Source organism: Furipterus horrens, unplaced genomic scaffold, assembly GCF_987537825.1.
Source record: "Furipterus horrens unplaced genomic scaffold, mFurHor1.1.pri manual_scaffold_9, whole genome shotgun sequence".
Lineage (NCBI taxonomy): Eukaryota > Metazoa > Chordata > Mammalia > Chiroptera > Furipteridae > Furipterus > Furipterus horrens.
This window is the reverse complement of record NW_028327179.1, coordinates 4,558,553-4,584,428: the sequence shown is the minus strand read 5'-3', so window position 1 is coordinate 4,584,428 and position 25,876 is coordinate 4,558,553.

Here is a 25,876-nt window from a genome sequence, read left to right as displayed (position 1 = left end):
GACTAATGCCACATGCTTTTCATTTAGATATTTGTCATGTGGATTGTCGTTGAAGTCAATGTATTTCTGTTACTACAACGGGGCAGGATCATCGTTTCTCAGGAGTTTCCATTAAAAAACTGTAAGTGGACTGTTAAGCATTGGCTCAGGGCACAATAAACTCGTATCAGATTAATTTAATCATCAACATAAGCTAATAGAAAGTTAAATAGGATGTTCAGGATGTTGTAATGCCTGCCTTAACACGGCTCATGGCTGTAGATTGTCTACAATGGTTAATTTTATAAAATGAAATGTGCTCGACAAAAACTCTTTCTTTCTTCCATAACTTCATTATTCTGGGGTAAGAATGATCTCATTTCTCCTCTAATGGGTGTTTTTGTTTGTTTGTTTGTTTGTTTGTTTTAAGTATGTCTAAAAGCATTTCTTGCTTGAACGAATAATTTGTTTTTGTATCAGGGGAGAGATAAGGTGCAGTTTGAAAAAGCGTGATCGACATTGTATGATGTTAGTATGAAAAGGAATGCCCATCTGTGGGTTTCAGGAGGGAAGCTGCTGAGGGTCATATTGGGCAGAAACCTTCCTGATTCGCTGGGGATGCACAGGAAGGGGTGACTTTCACCCGAAGGGGTGACCTCCTAGACTGTGTATCTGAATCTCTAAGAGTTCAGGACAGGTTCATGCTGACACAAAGCAAGCACAGAAAATGGTCCAAACCCTGACTGACTCTCAGCAAATACTTCTGGAGCATAAATGAAAAAAAGAAATCTGAGATGCAAAGTGCCCAAATCTCTTCAATCAGCACCTTTATAAGCATGGGACACGCACTCTGCTTTTTACTTTCTGGTTTTGACCCTAAATGTACCATCTAAAGGGCAGCGATAGATGAATTCTGGACATCGCCTCCCTTCTCTGTCTCTCCTTTTGCATAGAAACAGCTATTGGGTCCATTTCATCCCTGTTGACTTTCTTCTTACCCCGCCTTCTTTTTTGGCAGTTCACCCTGCTTTAGACATGAGATGTCATAATAAAGACTATTGAGATTATCTTTCTTGCCTTTTAGTGGGAAAATATGAGAACTCAGGTGATAAACTTTACCTTTTCAGGTTGGTTTGCCCTATGTGTTAGACACAAAGGGTTCATTCAGATGGCTCAAGAGCGAACTGTACATTTTCAAATCCGAGGCGGTCTGTGGCTAAATCTAGGTTGGCATCATCTTGAACACACTTCCTAACCCAGTAGCCACATTTTGCATGCAGATAAAAACCTGATTATGAAAGTAGCACTCAGTGAGAGGTGTTACTTGGATATACTCAAACGATTATTTTGACTAAAGGGGTGTGTGTATGTATCTCCTGGTAAGATGGCATATTGCCAACCAAACAAAACAATTTGGCTGTATTTTCAACTCATCTATCTTCAGGTCCTGGCCAGGTAGCTCGTTCTGTTTGAGCACCACTGATACACTAAGGTTGTGGGTTCAATCCCCATTCAGGGCACATACAAGAAGCAACCAATGAATAAATAAATAAATGAAATAACAAATCAGAGTCTCTCTCCCTCCCCCCACCTCTGTCTCTCTCAAATCAATAAAATTAAAAAATAAATCTTTATTTGGAGTTCCCCAGATGAACTGACTGAAAGATTATAATTGTAGCTAGTCATCTCATAACTAAAAGATTTACTTAAATTCACATATTAAAGACAAACCTGAGTCCAGTCAAATCACTATGAATTCAGAATTGTTGACTAACTTCCCCAAGCTTAATATGCTAGTAAATGAAGATTATTAATACTTTTAAAAGGGTCTTCAAGATAATGCACTAATGTAATCATATTTAGATTGTCCAACCCAGGTGGGTAATCATTATTAAACTAGCCTTTAAATATATGTATATAAAAGGAGACGATATACTTTTAAAACATAGTAGACTATGGATTTTATATCAGTAAGAAGGTATCAATAATAAACAATCTTTTCCATGTTAAATTATTCTAATTCAAAAGGAGAGTATAACGTTGACCCTAATAACCTTGCTGATATATGGATTAGAATATAAAATTTATGGACTACGGGAATATGTCAAGATTCAATTATAATTCACAGTCTAGTCCTCTCATTCCAAGTGTCAGGCAAATCCTTAAACCTTGTCCTGCTTTACTCTCCCTTTCTGCAAAAAGTTTAATAATAATTCCCGCTCACTGATCACTGATTTCCTGACTGACTGTGATATTTGGTACCAACTAGGTCCTCAGCAAATGCCTGAGAAACACTGATGAACACGTGTTGAAGGGTAAGAGAGTAATGCAGATAAATGTCTGTCTGTCTGAATATTGGCTGCAGAGGTTCTGGAGTGTTGAGTCTGATAAATGTGCTGCTTCTGATCCCCCGAGGCCCCTTTGAGGATTTCCTCTGAACTTTCTACTGGAAGCAGCAGCTGGGGAGCCCAGAAAGGGACCCTGCTCCCTTGCCCACCCACATGGCCCTAGGGAACACCCGGGTCCTCTCAGTTTCCACTGCGGACCACGCACTCGGGCGTTGAGTTTTGAGGTCTGTAGCTGAGGTTAATTTTTTGATGTTCTTAAGTTAGCTAATTAAGGCCCTGGCTGCTGTGGCTCAGCGGATTGAGCGTCGGCCTGGGAGCCAAGTGTCGCTGGTTCAATTCCCAGTCAGGGCACGTGACTAGGTTGCATGTCAGGTCCCCAGTTGGGGGTACAAGTGAGAGGCAACCACACAGTGATGTTTCTCTCCCTCTCCTTCTCCTTTCCCCTCTCTCTAAAAATAAAATAAAATAAACAAATTAATTTTTAAAAAGTTAGCTAATTAATCCTTTGACTGTTCCCATCTTGTTATACACACAGTCACACACACATGTTTGTTTTGCATGTTCCAACACAGGAAGGCAGGCGTCAAGGACCATACAGGGTCTGAGATTCGTATCCTAGTTGAAAGCCAACAACACAGGCTCCTCGAGTTTCCTGGACGTCGGCACAACACGCACAGCTCCTGGGTGAGAAACCGAAATGTTCCAACTCCCGGCACGGCAGGCTGCCCGAGCTGTGCCTTCACGTAGGTCCCCTTGTCCCCGGGCCCCGCGGGCGTGCTGCGGAGGCAGACAGACCCCGGGACCGCTGTGCTCCCAGGAGGCTTGGGTCACACCTCGGGAACCCCCAACTTTCGGGAGAGGGCAGCAGCAAGCGAATCTGTTCCCTGTTGGCCCCGGAGACAGCTACTGCGCAGGGGACAGCCTGTGGGGGCCTGTGCAGAAGTGCGTGGCCCACGGAGCCTCGGGGAGAGCAGGCAGCAGGTGGCACCCGCTCCATGTCAGGGCTGGCATGTGTGTCTCCAGCACGGCCACAGAGCCATGACAGCTCCTGAGAAGACTGGCCTCTGCCGTTCTCTTCTGTCTCCCTTTGTGCTCGCTCCCCTTAGGGAGAGCATTAGTATGTCTGGCACATGCAAGCCTAGATGATGGTGACTAACTCACTAATTCATAATGTTCTGTTGAGAGTTCTCTAGCAAGAAGCAATCACTGTAAATATATTTAAGATCTCAGCTGCAGCCTGTGGGATAATAAAGAAGGGTCGCATGGGCAAATTTGTTTTTGCTAGAAAAGACAAAAAGTGTGATATTGAAATATGGCTGGAAATACAATAAGTAGCAATGCCAAAATAGTAGCTGGCATTTGTAAAGCTCTTACCACGCGTTAGGCACCATGCCAAGGTTTTACACCATGCATTTAGTTCATTGTTACAGCAGCACCGTGAAGCTGGCCTCGGTAAGGAAATTACAGAACGTCTTCAAGGTCGGTGCGTGCCAGCAGAAGCAGCCCTTAGCCCAGAGGTGAGAAGGTCTGCAGGCCGTGCTTGTCACCACTGTGTGATGTCACAGAGCCCGCCCGCTGCTGCTGAGGGGCCACCCCTGTGACCCTGCTGGCACCAGTCACTTCCACAAAGCTGTGCGCTCTTCAGAGGTCGGCCGATCGGCCTCTTGGCTCTGTGGCTTCCCTCGCCAAGTTCAAGACTCGAACATGACAGAAGCAGTGCGCGATCTGAAGGAACCATCGCAAAGTCATCAGCGTTCCGAGACCCGGAGTCAGACAAACAAAATTCATCTTCTGGCTTTCACGTCAGTTGTGCTGGCACCGGGCAGGTCGGCGAACTTCTGTCTGGTGGTGCGTCTGTGAAATGCGGAGGCGGGGATACTGCTGGCCCGGGACAGAGTTGGTGTCAAAACAGGTCACTGCCAGTCTTCCACGGGGCATCTTCCCTCCAGGGAGGGAGAACCCCGGCACCCACGCCCGAGGCAGGGAGGCTGCTCCAGCCCAGGACCTATGTGTGCACACGGACTCCCGGAGGGCGCGCGACAGCACAGCCCGTCCTCGGCCCCCTGCAGATGGCCCTGATGGCCAGCAGCACCTCAGCTGGGAAACGGCACTTCTGTGACTGGTGGCCCTGACCCTGACCTGACTGAGTGGCCCGTCCCCCGGGGTCACCGTCTCCCCTCCAGGGATAGTCCTCAGCACTCCTGAGCGCGCTGACGCAAACGTGCCTCCTGCACGGCTTCCTTCTGTTTCTGCGTGAGACGCCCCCCTGCATAAACTCCCTCCGAGCCCGTGCGTTGGCTGCAGTCCCGGTGACCCTGCCTGGAAGTAGTGGTGACTTCCTCTGCCTGTTGCCGCCTAAAGCCACAGCCCTGAGGTCTGGGTGGAGCAGGGGTCCCCCGGACAGCGTCACTGAGATGGGGGCCTACGGGGAATGTGACTCCGGTCTGACTTCACATTCTGGGCTCTCCTCGCCTTTATGATCCAGCCAGTGCGCACACTTACAGATTCCTAACATTAAAATAAGGTGGCGCTTCCACAGATCCAGCTCATGCTAGGCCTTTTCCCTCTCCTGCTCTTAATACTACACAAGATCTTCTCCTGAAGACTCTTCCTTTGGTCCGATCTCAGCCTCCTCTGGCCACAAAGGATCCTCGGAAATGTCCCCTCAGAGAATCATTTCTAATAGGTTTGGTGGTTGCCTGCGATTGGTGGGAAAACGCACAGTGACTAACCCCAGACTTGGGCTCACTCACACCTCTATCATGCTGATGTTCCAACCTTCTGGAAAATGAGATGAGGAACTTTGTTCCAAGGGACCACATTCTAGAACCCGATGAGTGTGACATGTCAGATTAGGCCACAGTTTTCTTCCATGAGATTCCGGAACACATCACAGAAGCCGAGGACATCACCCCCAGCGACACTAACTCCCAACACAGCGACATCGTGCGTGGGCCACACCCCACCCCTTGGATTCCAGAGGGCAGAAGATGATACAAGTTTGGAAGTGAAAACGGCATCAGCTAAGCCAACAGTTTTAAGTTCTTTTTAGCCACAGATTCCTTTGTTTGAAGAAAATACGCCATACAGATGTTTACTAGAAAAAGGATTATGGAAGAGGCATGCCACCGGAAGCAGGGGTCGGGGTGAGGTTGGTGATGGTCAGCACCCTGTCCCCGCAGTCCCAGCCCTTCGCCCTGGGGAAAGCAAACTCCAAAGAACTCCTAGAGCCCCACGGGGCACAGGCTGGAGATGCTCGACATAACCGGTTCTCCCAGTTCGATGATAACTTCACCAGCAATTGGCTGAGTGCCCGCTACATTGCCGACACGCTGCCAGGTGCTTAAGCAGGGGACAAGTGGCCATGATCCCAGCCTGCAAGGGGCACACCGTCTAGAGATGCTTCACCTCACAATTTAATGTGCACAGGACTGTGGTATTGAAGTTTGCCTGGGGTATGTGGGACCGTGGAGAGGGGGCCAAAGCTTTCCGGAGGAGTTGATCAGACGCTTGGCTTGCTCGAATAAAGCCACGTTGCAGACGTGAATGGGACGCAGAATCGCACTGACTGGTGGAGAGTTTAAGAACCCGGCTTCCCTCCCAGCCCGCCCTTTGCCAGGTGCATCAGCTGGGGCTGGAGAGACGAAACCTCAGTGCTCACCTGTGCAGATCACACTCGCCTCTGGGTGCTCCGAATGCCCAAGGGATGCTGTAGCTGCTTGAAGGCTCTTGTGCCACCCACTGCGCTCCTGCCTCAAGCCCATGACGTTGGGCGCAAGAAGCCACGAAAGAGGAGAGCGTGCTTTTGAAAAAACATCTTCATGGTGCTGCTGCGTCCCAGGGTGCCACTTCATGCCCATTGGGCCAAGGAGTGCATGCTTCCAAAGGGAGGGCTTCTGAAATCGCTGCTGGAAATTTCCAGCATTTGAGTTTGTTTGTTAGCCTTCCTTCTAAACTTGGTCATCAGAGAATTAAGCCTGATGGTGTGCGTCATTTCTGCACCCTTTTCTCTGTCATTCGTGAGGCACCTAAATCCAGGAACGAAGGTGATCGCGATGAAAGGAAGTGGTGATTGGTACACGCACGCACGCGCGCACACACACACACACACATTTACTGCTTAACGTGACTCCACTGTGAACACATCCTCATCTTCCACGACAGGACAGTTTTAATTTCTTCTGTGTTGTAAGCGTGCCAGTGAAACTGCTCAACGGCTAACAGGTTTCTTGTTTGAAGAAATGATGCAGCGATTGGGAGCAGGTGGATAAAAAGGTCTGTGTTTCAGACTGAAACGGTTGACATTTTCTTCTCAGTTATTCTCAATTTATTACCATGACCCAAAAGAAAATTCTACAAAGGAGATGCCCCCTTCTCCCTGGGCATGGGGAAGATGAGGAAGATTTTCCCATCGCTCCTTTCCCTGTTTCTGATGATTGACTGATGAGCATTTCCCTTGCTGTTCCTTTTTTCTCCGGTTCCCATCAGCTGGAAACAGACGTTAAAAGATGCTCATGGGTATATCATAACTGTTTTCCGTCAGCCTTTTTTTTGCCTTCAGGTTTTGTGCACGTCCTTATTAAATAAATGTTTGTAAAAATCACCTTACCATTCTGATTTTCCACTGTGACTTCGCTAGATAGGTTCTTCATCATTTATTATCACCTACAGAGCACACCTCCAGCCTTTCGTCTGAATCCGATGGTGCTTCTTGCTCAGGGGACAAAAAATAAATGAACCTACTGCTAAGGGACACTTTAAAGGGGTTCAGTTTGCCTTGCTGCATGACATCCTCTTTGTGTTTCTCAAGGAGGAAGAAACAACCTTGTTCTGGAGGGAATTTCCCAGCTAGAGTTTAATTTTCACCCATTCCCAGAATGCCTTGGAGTTCACACACGCTCACCTAAGTTTTCTTAGCTGTGTCTTAAAGACTTGACGAAAAAACAAACAAACAAGCAAACAGGGAAATCCCTCTGCTTGCGTTTTCTTTTCTGCTTCTATCGTCCGACCTAAATGACACAGAACAATATCTTAAGTGGCTGGACGCTCACGTTCATATCTCAATGGACTCCATTTAGCATCCAGTCCACTGACAGTTCAGGTCTCCTTTCATATTGATTTTCAATTTTGGATCCTACAGACAGTGCAGCTGGGTTCCTTCCAGCCTGTTCGGGGAAGGGCGGCCCCAACGCATTAAGTGGGCAGCGAGGTCCCTGTCTACAGCAAGTGCGTGTTTGGTGACTAGGTGATGAGCCCTGTCAGCACAGAGAGAGGAAAACATTCTGGTGGGGAAAAAATGTGTCCATTCAAGAGAATCCCTCCCACTTCCCTATAATTCCCACCGGGGACTGTTCTGAGAACTCGGTGAATGTATTCCTCACAGCAGAACCGGGAACGGGACTGAACTCCAGCCTTCCCGGGTCCACAAGTAAGTGCCCCGCACGCAGAGAGGCCATGGGTCAGCCCGTTCTCACGCGGTCGCCCCACGGAGCACCATTGTCAGTGCGGTGCTCGCTGACCACACGGGAGGAAGCCCATCAGACGCCCCTCCTCATAAACCTCCCAGATGTCTGTCTGCTTGTCTGGCAGATCATTCTGCAATGAGGCCATTATAAGCCTTGGAGGTGAGATGGTTTTCCATGAATCGGGGAACATTTCTGATGGTCTCGTGCCTTTGGGATTTGTTGTCGTGGTTTCTCTCCTTTCCCGTAAGGGAAACAAATGTTGGGGTGATAGCTCTGACTGCCTTTGGGACTTTCTGCTCGTGCGCAGGGAGAGGACACCGGGGAAGGGGCATGCACTAATATAATTATATTCATTCCGTCACACAACAAATTATGTTAAGTGCCTGCTGTGTATGTACTAGACACTGTATGAGATATTGGGAGAACAGGGGTAGACCCCCCAATTTCTTCCCCAGGGGTGTCTCAGTAAAAGAGAGACCAAGTGAGCCGACGGAGCAGGGGCAGCTGACTCCGTCTGGGAGTGGGGACTCAGGGGACGCGCTGGTGACACTCACCGCTGAGAGACAAGCGGGGGTTATGGGGCTCATGGGGCAACATGCTTACAGAGAATGCAAACCACGTGGGATGTAGAAGATGCGGCGAAAGGAACTGACAGTAAACAGGGGTTGGTGTTGTAAGAAATGAGAGCACAGAGGGAGCCGGGAGCCGGGTCACAAAAGGGTATGAATAGGATTTAAGAACTTCAGCTATTGCCGGGAGAGCTCGGGGGGCTTCCTTCCATTCCCTCTATCTATCCATCCATCCATCCATCTTCTTTATGAGACACAATAAAAACCACACATCCACGCACCTTTTAAAGGTACCCTTTGATCAAATGTTAAATGTTTACAGTCTACATACCCATGAAACTATCGAGAGAATCAAGATAATAAATATATCCATCACTCAACATGTCCCCTCCTTCCCCTTCATAACCTTTCTTAACAGTAGATTTTGCATTCTCTAGAAATTTGTATTTTAAAAAATGATTTGTACTTTTTTGGATCTAGCTTTTCCCTCAGTGTACTTATTTTGTATCTACGCATGCAGTATTGTATAATATTCTATTGTATGAATACACCACAATTTGTTTATCCATTTAGCTGCTGACGGACATGTGGGCTGTTGTTATTGTAAATACAGCTGCTATGAACATTTCTGCACAAATATTTGTGCGCAGATATGATTTCACTTCCCTCGGGTAATTACCTAGCAAGGAAATGGATGAACACTATGATAGGTGTTTAGCTTTTTCAAAAAATGTCACTCTGTTGTCCAGTGTTTTATTTTACCTTTTCTCCAGCGTGCGTGAGAGCCCCAGTTACTGCGGATCCCCAGCAATGCTCGATATGGTCAGTTTTTTATTTTAACTATTTAATGAATGTGTAGTAGTATATCATTGTGGCTTTAATTTGAGTCCCTCTAGTGACTAATGGTGTGAAACATGTATTGTTATTTGTCACTGACATATCATTTTTGGCAAAGTTTCTATTTAGATCTTTTTTTCATCAGCTTTCTTTTGCTTAATATTGATTTTAGAGAGTTCTTTATATAATCTGGATACGGTTCCTTGTATCCAGAAATGTGATTTGCAAATCTCTTCCTTCGGTTTGTGGTTTATCTCTTCATTTTCTTAGTGGCATCTTTTAAAGAGCAGTATTTCTTAATTATCAATATTTTATTTTGCCTATTATGCTTTCGGTGTTATATCTTAGAAGCCTTTGTATAAATCAAGGTTACAAAAATCTTCTGCTATTGTTCTTTAGGAAGTTTAAAACATTTGTTTGGGTTTAATACTTAGATTTTGATTGAGTTTGAGTTAATTTTTACATAAGGGGCCCTTTACAGGTTGAGGAACTTTTCTTTTCTTTTTTTGTTAGTTGCCTGAGAGGTTTTTTGTGAGGCAAATACATTAGTTTTTGTCAAATGTGTTCTTCCACACCTGCTGAGACAAATCTCAACATCAAATCAGCCCCTATGCTTCGAAGATGAACCCAATTTAATCATGTCGTATTAGACATTTTATATATTGTTGAGTTTGGCTAAAATATTAAACCTTTACTGTCTATTTTCATGAAAGATTTTGGTTAGTACTTTCCTTGTAATGTCTTTGTCTACTTTGGTAACATGGCCACCTTGTTCTCTTAGAATAAATTTGAAAATATTCCCTCTTCTTCAATTTTTTGTTTGTATAAATTTGATATTATTTCTTTATTAAATGTGTGTAGACATCACAACTGAATCTAGCTGTACCTGGAGATTTTTTGTGGGAAGGATGTAAACTGGACATTTAATTTCCTTAATACTTTAGAGCTATTTACATTTTAATCACATGTATTGGGGTGACACCGGCTGATAAGATTATGTAGGGTTCAAGTGCACAATTCTATGATACATCATCTGTGGGTCGTAGTGTGTTCTTCGTTCTTTTTGAGTAAACTCTTGGAGTTTGTGCCTTTCAAAGATTTGCTCCATTTCATCCAGGTTACTGATTTTTGGGTATATGTTTATTTATACTATTTCCTTATTATCTTTTTGATATCTGTGGAATCTGTAATGATATCACCTCTCTAATTTGTGACAATATTGTATTTACTGCCTTTTTTCACCTTCTGGTTAAAAGTTTATAAATATTACTGATATTTTCAAAGAACTCGCTGTTTTATTGATTTATTTTTATTGCTTATTTGTTATTTATTTATTTATGTTCTTATCTTTATTATTTCCTTTCCACTGTTTACTAGTTAATTTGGGCTTTCTTTCTTTCTTTTTTTTTTTTTTTCTAGTTTCTTAAGGTCAAAATGTGGTTACTGATTTAGGATCTTCTTTTTCTAATCTAGGTATTTAATGCTATAAATTCCTCTCTATGTTTTAGTGTCATCTCACAAATTTTATGTTACATTTCCATTTTAATTCCATTGAGAAAACTTAAAATTTAAAAAATTTTTCTTCTTTGATCCCTGAATTATTTTGAATTTGCTCTTTGGTGTTCAAATATTTGAGGATTTTTTTTCTCAGATATTTTTTCAGTAGAAAAAATTGCTTTCTAATTTAATCACATTTGTTCTGAAAATATAATTTGGCTTGAATAACTTTAAATTTATTAAAATTTGTTTCATGCCCTGGAATGGTCCATCTTATGTAAATGTTATGTGTGTAAATTTTTTTAAAAGTGCTTTTTGCTTTTGTGAGGTAAAGAATTCTATAACATCAATTTGGTCAAGCTGGTTGAGAGTGTTGTTCAAGTCTTATTTTATCCTTACTGATTTTTTGACCTACTTATACTGTCAATTGAGAGAAGGATATTGAAATATCTGTCTGTAGTTGTGGGTTTGTTTATTTCCCATTGTAGTTCCTTTGGTTTACGGGTCACGTGTTTTGAAGCACTTTTGTTAGTGGTGTTTCTTTAGGTTTCTTAGGTTCTCCTAATGCATCAACTCCTTTCTCTTTTATCATCTCGAGTAGATAACGATGGAAGGAATGAAGCACGTTTTTTCCAACATTGTATTCTCTACATTTTCAGACGTAGAATGAAGTTAAAAGAATTTTACAGTGACCATATGTGTATTCACTATTAAGTGGCTTCTTACTATTTTAGCATTGTTTTATTCTATTTGCTTTAACACATATCTATCCATCTATCAGCCCTCAGTCCATCTCATTTCTTGGTATAATTCAAGTAAATTGAAGATGTCAGCTCAGTTCCTATTAAACACTTCAGCATAGATATCTTTTAACTAGAATTAATAATTTTTAAGTCTTATTAAGATAAAAACCTACATGCATGAACAACACAATCATCAGTGAATACTTACTGATTTTTGACAAATGCATACAGCTCTGTAACCCAAACCCGTATCAAACTATGGAACACTACCATCCCCTCAGAAAGTTCTCTCATGTTCCCTTCCAGCCAGTCCCCTCTACCACTATCCCAGAGGGAACTCCTGATTTGTTTCCACTACTGATTAGTTGTAGCTATTCTAGGCCTCATTGCAAGCGGGAACATAAATACTCATCTGTGTAAGGACTCTCTCACTCAGCATGCCTTGAGATTTATTTACGTGACATTATCAGCATTTTGTTCTTTATTATTGCCGAAGAGTATTTCATGGTGTGACGATTCCCACTCACTTATCCATTCTCCTTGGGGGGGACGTCTGGCTGTTTCTAGTGTCAGGCTATTAGGATGGAGTGGCGATGAACACTTCTGTGCAAGTTTCCTGGTGGGTGTCTACTGTGTTTCTCCTGGGGACATGCCTAAGGGTGGGAGAGCTGGGTCACAGCACATACGTATGTTTACTTTTATAAACAACTACAGACCTCCTCTTTCCGTTTTACGTTCCCGCTAGAAATATGTTAGAGTTCCAATTGCTCCGGGTCTTCCTGGGGCCTTGGCAGATGTTTTCATTTTATTGGCTGTGCAGTCATGCCTCATTGTAGGATTCGTGTGCAATTCTGCGATGCTTTATAATGCCGAGGACCTTTTCAGGTGCTTAGTGGCTATTTGTATCAACTTCTGATAAATATCTGTTCAAATATTTTGCCCACTTTTTATGAAGTCATTTATATTGTACGTTGGCTTGCGGGAGTTCAAGCTACATAACCTGTATTAAAAGGGAGAGACATGTTATGCATTATATTTCTCAAAACTAGCACAGGGTCTTGTGCATAGTAAATGCTCAAAATATATGCTCCTGAGAAAATAGACATAACCTGGAACTTTGAACTTGGAGAAATACTTCCTATAAATACTGTGTCCATAACTTACCGTAACTTGCTCTCCACAAAAAGTACAGAACTGAATTGGTTACTCTCTCATGGTTTTATAGAATTCTTTTGCTTTTGCTCTGGTTTATCCCTTGTGTTGAAGAGAACACAAGGGGAAAAGAAGCAGGTGTCTATGTCTTGGAGTGGACTGTGCTTGAGGTTGTAACTTCAATGTCACAGTTAAAACCCTGCAAGGGAGAGATTTTTTGCAGTCGGCTCCTAGAGCCTGCAGAGGCCTGGGACAGGAGGCAGAAATCACAGAGAAGCCTGGGAGTTCTCATGAAAAAGGCGTAGCAAGCCAAAGAGGTCTTGTTTTAGCTGAAATCTACTGATCTTCACGGAATGCTCCATTCCAGCAGCCCTGAGCAGCGTTACAAGCTGGGCACCCGTTACAGGCAGGGTTCGGCCGTAACAAACATACCAAGGCATTGATGCTCACGCAACAGTGGCAGGTCTGGACCTAGCTTGGCTGGTTTGCTGGTGTTCTCATTTGCCTTTCAGAAGCCGGAAGGACCAAGGATGACATGATGCTCAGTGATTCAGGTGCTCTCGAGGCAGAGACAGAAGGACGTAGAGGACTCGCCTGGAGACAGGCGTCCTGCGTTGGGTCCCAGCTTTGCCTCGGAGTCGCTTATTGGTTTGGGGGCAGTTACTGACACTTCCTGAGCCTCAGTTTCTTGAAGATGGGGGCGGCGATAGTGTTCCCATCAGAACAACATGTGAGAATTACTGAGATGTTCGTGTAAAGATCCTGGTACAGAGATCAGCGCTGCAGACGGCAGCTACTGTTATTACTCTGAGGGTCCTTAGAAGAAGCTGCAGCGACGGCCCTGCTAACATGCCATCTTCAGGATGGGTGTCAACACCTAGCCTTTTGCAGCAAGGCAAGCCTGGTGACAAGACACGTATCCCTGCACTTAGAGAGAGATGCTGGTTCCTCCTAAAGCTTTTCTCCCTTCTCCAGTATCCAAATCAGTTGCCATGGACACACTTTCTTCCTCATCACAGGCTTAATTCCTCAGCCTCCTCGCCTGCCCTCCTTTGGAGGAAATCGGCACTCGGAGAGTCGGCACCTCTGGTCACTGACTTGCTGCGTCAGCACTCTGCCGTCCCCCGGGATCACGAAACCAGGGGGGGATGAAAACCCGTGCCTTATCAGGAGAACGCAGGGGTGCCTGTCCTAATACCCTGCCCAGAACTGCAATTACGCCTTGCTCGAGGGAAGAGGGATGTTTCAGGGGAACCAGGGACATTCTCCCTGGACAGGGCTGTGGTTTCCTTATGCCCCTGTACAAGCAGAGAGACAAGAGAACTTGGGATGAGCCCTTGGAGGGACCAAGAGGCCGGGAGACGCCGCTGTTTCAGGCCTGGCCCGCCCCCACTCTGGGGTTTGAGGTGTGACAGTGCTGAGCCCACTTCTGATACACTGCCACACGGGTATCGTTCCTTAACTGCTAAGGAGTGAACCCTGTCCTTGGGGTCTTGCTGGACAGTTGGCACAGGTCGGAGGTCAGCACACTTCTCTCCTACACATATAGGTCAGAGGTCAGCGGGGAGTGGGAGAGGGAGGGAGGCGGTGGGCTTCTGCTCACTTGCTCTTTCCCACCCAGGGGTCAGTACTGGGTGGACCCCCAAAAATGTCCTTTCTGATTCACCTCCATTTAATCCAAAGCAAACCTCTTTTAATAATCCCACCAAAAATATCTGCGGCCGATCAAAGAAAAGGTTAATTCAAGCAATTTCTTCCAAATATGTAAAACTGCAAGTGCTACTGAGGTTGCTGTTCTTTCTTTATACCTTTAAAAAATAATATGAGAATTTTTTTTCAACATCTCATTATGTTTCATAGGATTGGGAACCAGAAATCTGCTGTTTCCTTTGTGACCCGGAATTTGCTGTTATTAAGTAAGAGGGACTAAAAGAAAGAGATGCACCAAATGAAGTAGAAAGTGGAAATTGCGTGTTATTTTGGCCCTGTGCTTTTAGTACTTTTGCCTAAAAGATTTTTGCGCTTCAGACAAAACAATAATTTAGTCATTAATCTGGTTTCCCTCTCCACCCTGTTTCCCCCGCATGGAAGTGTAGGATCTGCTACAGTGACTAAATTGCTAAATTAAACATTTAAGTGGTTAATAAAGAAAAATCCATCTGTAAGCATAGTATCAAAAAAGTATACTTCCAAAAAGAATAACGAAGGAAGTAATCTCCTTGGAATTGAGATGATCCAAATTGTGCTTGGTCTCCTGACTCCTCTCGGTCTTCGCATTAGGGATCTGCAGGCGCGTCCCCTTGGTTACAGACGCAGAAAAAGGCGCTTTGCTCCAAGGCAGCCACGGTGAAAGCTTTGCGCTAATGACCGTCTTCCTGGCGGAGGGAGGAGCCGTTTGCCCAGAGGCACCGGCTCACAGGACAAGGACACGTTACACCGTTCAGCGGGAGGACGGGAGCGATGGGGACAGTAGCCGGAGCCCTGCTGAGCCTCAGGTCCGCCTTCGGGTGCAGCATCTCCAAGCGCGCGGGCATCCGCCGGGGCGCAAAGGTGAGGAGGGCCAGAGTGGTGACCCCTTTCATTTCTCCTCCCCGACAGCGGGGGTTCCGATCGGCCTTCCGTTTTTTGTTTTACTGGGGCGTTCAGATCGTTTTCCTTTCTGGATGGCCAGAGGCGCCCAGGGCTACCACTTCTCTTTCTCCTGAGAATTAAGTAGAAGACTAACTCACAGGTAACGTTCTTGAACAAATAATTCTTGCACTCAGAACACTGGCCCATTTGCTCATTTCGAAAGAGTGGAGCTTCCTTCTAACTTCTAAAGTGTATTCTACAAGTTATGAAAGATTCAAGGAAGCTGAAATACAAATAATCACCCATATGTTACCAGTAGGAAATAATAGCTGTTACTGTATCAGTGTACAGTATGCCCTCACTTATCACGGGTATTACGTTCTAGACCCACCCACCGCAATAGGTGAAAATCCGCGAGGTAGGAACCTTACATTTATTTTAGTATTTATATATATTTTAAGGCTTTATAAGCCCTTCCCACACACTTATAAACCGTTCCCAGTCCCTTATTAACCGTTCCCAGTCCCTTAACCTTTTCCACTTTCATAAACACTACTGATGTTCTTAAACATATTCTACACTCTTAAACCTACGTCACTTTAACAACATACATATACAGTACCGCAAAATCCCACAATATAGCAAAAAATCCGCGATAAATAATTAAATATATTTTAAAAATCCCGCGATACAGTGAGGCCGCGCTAAGTGAATCGCGATATAGAGAGGGACCGCTGTATGTATATACTTCTAGTCTTTTAGGTTTTATGCACATGCAGCCATTTATTAAGGAGCCCAAACTTAGGGAGCATGAACATGAAACCTTTTGTCTGTCTTCTACTATTACCTGTCTCTTGGACTATGTTGCTTAATCCCCTAATAAAAACTTGTGTAGATTCCAAACGTTTTGGTCACTTCCCGCTATAAAAGCAAATAAACAGCAAGAAGCTGCAACAGGCACGGACCACTGTCTTCTCGAGGGAAAAACGACCTCATTCCACGTTCGAAGCACCGTCTTGCCTCCGTCCCCAGCCAAGTTTCAGACCGAGGGGGGATACTCTTCTCTCTGCATGCTCTGCCCTCCCTCACCACATAGTGGGGCGTGGAAAGGCCGCGCCAGTCCCCTGCTTTCTATTCTTGCCCCTGGGAATGAGCACAGGACAGCCACCGACTCTGGGCCAGAGGGAGGGAGAAGAAACGGACTGACTTCCCTTAGCGAGGAACACGCCCCCCTCCCAGGGAGCCTGCACCCTGAGGACTCTCACCTCCCGTCATTTTCTTTGTTCCTTTTCTGTTATTCTTCCACTTGTATAGACTAGGTGCTGGGGAGCCAGGGACGGGGGTGGAGCAGCTCCTGATTAGCTCTGGGGGAGGCTTCTGACACACATTGGTGTCTCTCCCAGAAGGGAAGTGCTTGGAGCCCCTTCGTCGCCGGGTTTTGATCCTAGCCAGCCATTCTAGGATTATAGAAACAGTCCTCCTTAACTTCCTGTTACATGTATGTATAGGAAGTGAATGTGGTGTGCTGAAACATGTGAGTACACTTTTATGGTTTTTTCATACATACTCTTCTCCAGTCTGAAGGCACCTTCTGCCCATATTGGGGTGTGTGTGTGTGTTTGTGTGTGTGTAGAGAGAGGGGCTGAGATTGTAGACTTTAAAATTAAAATTATACTATTTTTTTAATAAAATATTATTAAAAGAGCATCAGCCTGGCTGCTGTGGCTCAGTGGATTTGAGTGTCGGCCTGCGAGCCAAGTGTCGCTGGTTCGATTCCCAGTCAGGGCACATGACTAGGTTGCACGTCAGGTCCCCACTTGGGGGCGTAAGTGAGAGGCAACCACACAGTGATGTTTCTCTCCCTCTCTTTCTCTTTTCCCCTCTCTCTACAAATAAATAAACAAACAAACAACAAAAAGCATCAAATTTTATTCTCATTACTCACTAGTAAATTGCTGTGTTTAATAGTGTTCTGAAAATATACTTATGTACACATGAACAAGTATGTTGTTAGGATCTACTTACCAGACCTAGAATTCCTCAGCCAAGGGTTATATGCATTTTCAGTTTGGGTTTGTTTTGCCAAATCGCTGATTGCGAAGGCTGCACCAATTTCCGCTGCTCACAACACCCGGTGAGAAGACCTCTTCGCCCACTCAGGGTTTTGGCGATATCGAGCAAACCTGGAAATGCTCATAACCCAGCCCTCATCCTCTGCCTTTAGCTCTCTAATAGAGAAATTAGTCCTCGTGTTTGCCAGCAAGCACGCACAGAGATAGTCACTGCCATTTTGGAAACGTGAAGTGTTTTGTCACGTGAAAAACCGGATATAAGCCAAATATCCACCAGTAGGAATGGATAAAGGTGATACAGCCAAACAATGGGGTGCTGTCGAAAGGTTAAGATTTCAACAATGTGACAGAGAATACAAAAGGAAGTCTCAGAAAGGAACGCACTATACGCTACGTAAGGTGACGTATGTTACCAAATGGTAAAGAAGATCAGTGGAGCCCTATTCACCCAGTGAGTGACAGCGGGGACACTGCCTTCCTGGTGGGAAGGGACGGTGCGACGGGCCATACCAACAGGAGCGCTACTTTATCTATCGTGTCTCTTTCTCTATTATTACACGTTATTCATCTTTACCTAAATGGCATTAGCCTTGCCCAATCCTGCGTGAGAGGAATATAAACATTGATTTTGTATACATTTTTTTTGAATGAGAAGAGCCCCAGGTCCTCTGGCTCCGCACCTCTTAGGACCACCTTCATCAGCCGCCCCTGGGCCCGTACCCAGGTATTTTTTCAAACGATACACATAGAGCAGCAGAGCGTTTAGGTTTGCTGAAGTCCTACGCTAATAGTCACAGTCGAGTTTTCCTCGATGGCTCTGTCTCCTTGGACTATTTTTTTTTTTTTTTGCCCTGGTGATATTCAGAAAAACACTTCAAGAGTGGTCGGTCATTTTCCATTGTTGGTTAAATCGTACGTTCTTGTCTCCTTTGCATCCGGAAAGTAGTAATGAAAAGGTGCTTAATCACATAGCGGGTAGTCAGATTCTCACCGATTGATTAGTGGGCCCCGTTCAGTTTTCTAAAGAAAAGTTTGTAGCCAACCAAACCAGTCCTGGACTGGAAGCGAAACAGTGGCAGGCCCGTGGGAAGTGCGCATGGACCCTGGCATCTGTCTGCAGGGGTGAGAGTTCCCTGTGGAGTTATACTAGACGACAAATCGCCGATTGTTCTGTTCTGCGACATCGGGCAAAACCACCTTGACTTATTTACGTACATTGCTGGAGCTGGTGACTGAAATGTCTAGGAAGAGGTGAGACACTGAGACCCTAATTTAATCTAAAAATGCTGAAGAGGGAGCCCACAGCACCAAAGGGCAGCTCAGCTGGGACCCAGGTGGGCCCCTCAGCGGCACCTACACCTCCCATCCTTATCAGCCCTTCCTTGGGAGGCTCGTATTAGGGTAGAGTTATGGGACACGCGGAAAGAAACGCATGGCATTTGTTGAAGGAAAAAGCACGCGCTGTGGAGAGATAGAGGTGGTTATGACGACCCCCCCCCAACCTCCCCAGCCTCCTCCCCAGTTCCGGTGGGAGTGGTCTGCAAAAGAGCGTCCAGTTGTCCAGCAGGAGCGCTCCTGCTGTCGGCCACAACTTCCTTCGCACTGGGCAACACAGACCTTTGGTTTTGGCGGTCAATTCTATTTCTTTATTGTTTTATTTGCTTTTTGCTCTTCCCTCATTGCTAATGCCGTGTAGCACCTAGTAAGTTTATTGGCCGCTTGGTTTTCTCTTCCGTGAATTGTGGCTTCATATACTTTCTCCATCTAGTTGACCTTTTCTTATTGATTTGTAGTTCATTGATATTCCGAGAGAAAATCTTTTGACTATTATATATATTGCCGACTGTTCTTGGAGTCTTTAAAATGCCTTTTAACTTTGTTGTTGGAGTCAGGTGGAATTTTTAAGTTTTGGTATTGTCAACTTTATCAGCCTATTTCCTCAGCTGATTATGCTGTGTCCTGTTGAAGAAAGTCTTTACTACATCAAGGTCATAGAGTCTTCTGTAATTTCTTCTGATGGCTTCAAGAACCTTTTATTTGGGGGGTTTATTTTTATATTTTCATTTTCGTCTTCAAAATATTGGGATCTCATGTCAAAGTACAGGTTTAGGTAAGGATCTAATTTTTTCCATCTGAAAAGCCAATTAACAAATGCCATTTACTAAATACCTAACATTTCTCCATAATATTTAGTTCCATTTCTATTACATATACTGCGTGTCTATATGTTTGGGAGTTTATTTTGATATATGTTGTTATTTTACTGTAAGTAGGTAAATTTATAGCTTTAATTGTGATTTATTATTCAACTTCTGTACTATTTAGTGGTATGACCTGTAGTTACATACATATTTTAAATAGCTCTGACCCTGGCAATTTTTAATTTAATTGTCATGCAATAATAGCATCTGGCCTATACGACGGCTATTTGGGGGAGGGGAATTTGTTGAGATTTCCTCCAGGAACTAGTGAATGCCTGCTTTTGAAAAATTTTATGTGCCTTGAAAACTATTTAAGTGTGAGATTCTAAATATACCTGCCAGACACTGTGTGGTAATGTGTGTTGTTGCGGCATTCTTCAGCCAGACGAGCGTTCCAGGCGTTTGCTCTCTCAGGGTCTGCGACGCCGTTTAAAACGCTCTGCTCGGGGGGGAATTAATGAACCACTCCCTGCAGTTGTCAGACAGGTTTGTGTCTCTGTGCTTTGCCCGGTGATGTTAGTTGCATAGAAATCAGGATTTCTGTATCTTCTTGGTGTACAAGGTGGACCAAAAGTGGGTTTACCGCTGTGAGCACACGAACCCCAGTTTGTGCTTATGTTATTATTTATTCATTGTATCATTTTCCATACAAACAACTCTAACCCTCCTTTCATGCCACCCTGTATCATTTTTAAAAATATTTTATTTATTTATTTTTAGAGAGAGGGGAAGGGAGGGAAAAAGAGATGGAAACATCACTGTGTGGCTGCCTCTCATGTGCCCCCAACTGGGGACTTGGCCCACAACCCAGGCATGTGTCCTGACTGGGAATCGAACCGGCGACCCTTTGGTTCGCAGGCCAGCGCCCAATCCACTGAGCCACACCACCAAGGTACCACCCTGTATAATTTTCTTAGTTATTATACATCGTGTGCTTATTTTCAGGGAATCTTTGTTGTTTTATTTTCCTGTGCAAGTTGTCTGGACACGAAGTCAATCTTAAAAGGTGGCTGTCCATCCCCCCACTGCGGCCCCACGCACACCACCGCTTCTGACCGGCCTGGATGTTAATTTCCTGACCTTTGGTCTCGGTGACCTACTTCAGTGTGGATCCAGTTTCCTGTGCTCAATTCTTTCTTGAAGCCATGGCCTCGTGTGCACAGCAAGCTTCTGAGGGTGTTCTCAGTCAGCACGTGGACTCTTTCCCGTGCCAGGTTCCTTTTTCAAGTCCTCTGCGCTGCTGGATACCGAGCACCAGGAATGATGTGACTGTGAGCAGGGGTCTCCCCTCCCACCGCCCCTCAAAGTCAATGCTTGTTTCTAAGCAGGGAGGTCCTCCTTGGCGGGTTCCCTGAACAGGGCCAGGAGAGACCAGTGTCCTCAGTGTGAACGCACGGCACAGGGGAGCCGTCCTGCATCCCCCAGACATGGCTCTGCATTGCTGCTGCGATGATGCCCTCTCTAGATTCCCAGCATAATCACACAAGAGGCTTCCTACATTGTTCCCGTCACTCTGCGCTGTGTTGGGGGAGAACAAAGGTGAAGCCGTGCTGGGCGGGGCTGCACTCGTCATCCTCAAGGGCAGGACCTGAGCTTCCAGCTGGATTCTACAGCTGATTCTATAGCATGATGGTCTTCAGATAAACGATTGTATCTTACTGGGCCTATTATTTTTTTCTTCTGAAAAATAAGTCATTTGAAATAGGAGGTTTTTAAAAGTACATCTAACCCTAACATTACATAATAGAATGATACCATTCCAAGTATGACAAATGAAATCTTGTAGCAACAATAAACTGAGCCCATATCATTATTCTCAAATTATTTATGTCTCATTATAGCGATTTATTGTGATCCTGTGCTCATTTTTTCAGCTCCCCAAAGAACAATCAGTTTACCTGTTTTTGTAAAAACATTAGGAAGAATGGAAATTGTTTCCAAACCGAAACAGGAGCAAGAGAGAGAATCTCCGATCTTGAGATGCTGTTCGTCAAACAAATGAGAAAAAAAATAATTCCCACACACTGTGTTTCAATTTTCCCGGAGTTTATTATTGCATATATAGCGTTTTGTGGTACATGGTTACGATTGCTATGTCATATATTACCAAGGTCACTGCTAGTGTTGGAATGCACTACATTATGAAGCTCTCTTCTGTTTCCAGGGAGATGAACTAACAGTGACTTGCTGAAAACTCCAATGGCAGGCGATGCTTCTTTGTCTTTAAAATACTTTATAAAAGATTCCCCAGCAAGAGAGCACTTCTCAGCCTATTCACCTGTGGATACATATACCTTGCGCATATGAACTTAAAAATGTATATATTTATATATAACATTGATTCCATAATTTTATCATACAACAGATACATAATTTCATTAATGGCTGAGCAGCTGAGGAACTTAGAGGACAACTATAAATACAACGGTCTTATCTCCTGAGAGGTATGCGTGCTCAGGTAATTGTTCTATATCATGCACACTGATGTCTAATGACAGCGAGTTTTAACTTTTAATTGTTTACTTTTATTGTATTTTTTCATTAGCATTTATCCCCCTTATACCCTCTTCCGCTTGCACCCACCCTGACAGCTATTTAAAAACAAAATTCTGCACATGTGATTCCTGTAGTCTGACGAGCAGGGAATACATTTTATACCTGGCAAAGCATTTTTCTCTTGAAAGTTGCTCATTGTAAAAGCCTTGTGTTTGGGGATAAACTGACGTAGTCAGCAATTCGGAGATTAGATGAGAATCAAAATTTCACATAATAGGAGTTACTACTCACTCCCTCTGATGAATATTTGTTGTAATGATTTTGATGGCTGGCACTGGGGCTGCCTCTGTGGCTTCAACGTTCAACTTCATTAACCATCGTGTGTATGCAGGGGGTCGTGATGTCTTAGTTTGGGGGCCTGGAGCGTGGCCTCTGAGACAGAGATTTCTGCACGGTACGTTCACCGGGTGAGTGTTCCCGGGAGCCACACCTGCAAGGGAGTCAGACGCCGGGATGCGCACAGGGAGCAGCTGAGCTGGGATTCAGTGGGAGCGCGGCCAAGTCCATGGCTTGCTCTTGGGAGGGCGCGGCCCTTGAGAGCTGCGAAGAAGCAAGGCCAGGGGTCATGTCTTCAGGCCCCGCATGGACCAGTCACTGGGCATGGCCACCGCCGGGGAGGAGATGCAAGCCTGAGGAGGCAGCTCACTTCTGCAACAGGTGACTTCCAAGCGAAGACTGGGACTGTTTTGTTCGGGAGTAAACACTAACACGCTGAGACACGGATGGCGCAGGAAAACCAGCGCCTCACGACGTTCTGCACACACGTGAGGGCAGTCATGTGAGCAATGTTACAGAGAGCAGGAGTCTTTGATGCCAGTGGTGAGTCTCCACGGAGGAATGACCCTCGAGGATGAAAATGGAGTCTAAGATCGTGTGTATGTAGAATATACTTTTCCTAAGGAACTCAGCAGTTAAGTCATCGAATTCGTTTGATTCAAGATGGTTCCTGTCATGAGGTCACTAGGCATAAACACACAACCTGAGCAGGGAACACAGACATGTACTGGGAATGAAGATGAATCGACGTGGGCCTTTTCACTACATATGTTTGCAGAAGACACCGCACATCCTGGGCACCACGTGAGTGTCCAAAAGGGCTTTCCGATGGTCTGTTTGACCTTGTGTCAGTATGACTAAAGCAACACAAGTGTAGGCATCGACCCAGCTTCCAGGCCTGTGTCCCGAATCCATGCCGTTCACACTATGAGACCAAACCCACCGCCTCTTGGCTGGGTTATTGCAGGGGGCTCTTACCTGGTCCCCTTAACCTTGCACCTCATATAGAGTCGTTTCAGCTCCTCAGCCTGTGTCATGCTGTTCCAACGTAAACAGGATGAGGGGACCACCTTGCTTAAAAGCCTCTCCTGCTTCCTGTCTGACTCAGAGTAAAATGAGTCTTTCCTGAGGCCTCCAGGGCCCTCCTCCTGTTCTGTCATCACTTGCTGAGCTCGCTGCCTTTTCTTTTCTCTGCGTCCTGACCACGCTATGTGCCTCAGGGACTTTGCACGTGCTCCGTTCTCTGTCTGGAGGGTTCCTTCTGCAGACCATTGCATGGCTCGCTCCCTCACTTCCTTTATCTTCTTACACAAACATTAGTTTCTCTCGGGGATTCTTTCTGGATATCCTACCTACCCCAATGTGCCTGACTCTTCTCTTTTTCTCAACACTTATCATTATTTAGCAAGGAACCTATTTTATTCATTTTTCTTGCTTACTGTCTATCTCTCCTGCTGGAACAGAAATGCCAGGAAGGCTGAGTTGTCTGTATTCTTCACCTGTTCCTAGCTGAGGTGCTGAAGCTAATGCTTAGCACGCAATAGACACTCAACAAATTTTTTGCTGAATGGGAGGAGATTTAGATGATAAATGTGCATAGATAGTGCTTTTACACCTTTGGGCCCTGGTGTCAAGTTGCTGCAAAACATAGCTAATCTTGGAAGGAAGAAGAAAAGAACTTCTACGGGTCCTGCATCTCTGCTTTCTCCAGATATTAGGGTTTCAGCAGAGGAAGAAACCTGCTGTAATCAGTGTTAATTATGCTCTGGGCCCTCCCACGTGAGCTGACAGGCAGTCTTCAAGGAGAGACGGCTCTCTGGATTCACGGAGGCTTGTTTGTGCTCAGCTCTGAAGCCACAAGACAACACTGCTAGTCCCCCTATCCCGTGGGTGTCAAGAAGAAGAAACTTAGGGCTGGTGAGAACAATAAAAATGTCACATTGGCTATTCAGAAACTATATCTTATTTTGCTCTTTGCAACGTAACCATTCCCTGGTTCCTGTTTAAAACAGGACAAGAAACTTAAAGGTCAAGTTAAAAGAGATTCGCTATAGGTGGAACCCAGAGTCGGCTCTGTGTGAACCACTCTCTGAATTCAGCATCTAACAAGTGTCTCAATGTCGTCTGAAGCATGAATGTAGCCAAACTCCCTATGGATGGTGTGAGACGGTTGCTTGAACATCAACTTGATGTTGACATTTGTTTCTAGGTTTGCATCAAAAGTTACTTTTTTATGACAGCATTGGATGCCCAGTACAAAGCATGCCTCTGACACGTGACACACGTGTCTGTTCTGTAAATCCATATGGTCCGTGCTGCCCGATGTCAGCTCTTCTCCTAGCCTGCTTCTAGAACCAACACAACATCAGAACAACTATATCTTCCTAGTGACAGGCCACGTGGAGGTACAGTGGACCGTGGCATGCGTGACATGCATGACTGTTGACGGTGAAAGGCATATGTGAGCTCCCCTGCCTCGCCTGTTATCCAGCCACTGTCGGGCCCTAACGATGAGCGACTTGGTGGCTCAGTCAGGAGCACTACAGGCCTGAACCAGTCTGTGGCCTCTCGCTACACCATCACCCCGGATGCGGTTCTGAACCCGTCCGGTACAGTGTCACCAGTCCGTGATGCCAGCAGAGCCTGAGAGCTGGCTTCTGGCATAGCCCTTCTCAGACTGAATATGAAAGAGAGAGCTTGCGGCTCCTGCCCCCCCCTTCGCTGTCAGCACGCCTCAGAATGACCAGAACAGGGTCCGGCCCATTGGGATGCAGGTGGGATAGGATGCTGAGCCCCTCATCACAGTGGCTAAGTGCCCGGGGGCAAAATCATGATTTATACATTCCCCAGTCTTCTTTGACTGCAGAGTTTTGAGGTTTGGGGGCTCAGCAGAGATTGGATGTGCATGAGCGCAGATGCTGACTCAGGGGTCAGTTGCCTCCAAATATCTAGTTGCACGGGAAGGCCAATAAGCAAGTTGTTTTATTTTAAAGCCAAAAGGCTATCTGGCTTTATCTTAAATGGGATTTTAGTGCCCAAAGGTGGCACCAAGAGGCAGAGCCAGGGCGGAGAGGACGCGGTGTGGTGGCGGCAGTGGCGGCAGCAGTGGTGGGCCAGTGGAAAGTGCAGTCACACGTTTTAAAGTCAGGAGGGACACCTGGGGAGCATTCCCAGCTCCTCACCGGACCTTGCAGCCCACAGTACCAGCACTGGGGAAAACCAAGCCTCCTTGCCTCTGACTGTGCAGACCCGTGGGGGTTGGGGCAGAGACAGAAACTGCTGGTCTCTCAGCAGAGTCCGCTTGTTTAAAGGGCCCCCACGGTCCCAGAACATCTGCAGACCCACCCACTCTGGGAACGACAGCCAGGGCAGCAGCTAGAGGGGCACCAGTCCCATACAGAAGTAGGAGAGGTGCCTGGGAAAGAGGCAAGTTCTGGGCAGGCAGCATTGTTCCCTCTCTAATCCCTCCCCCCAACACAATGCCATAACGTGGTGAAACGGGTCACCCTGTACTGACCAATCCCTAAGGCTTCGCCCCTTATAACAGGAGTGACAGCTCTACCTAAGACACAGAGGCAAACACACACAGTAGCCTGGTAAGATGAGGAGA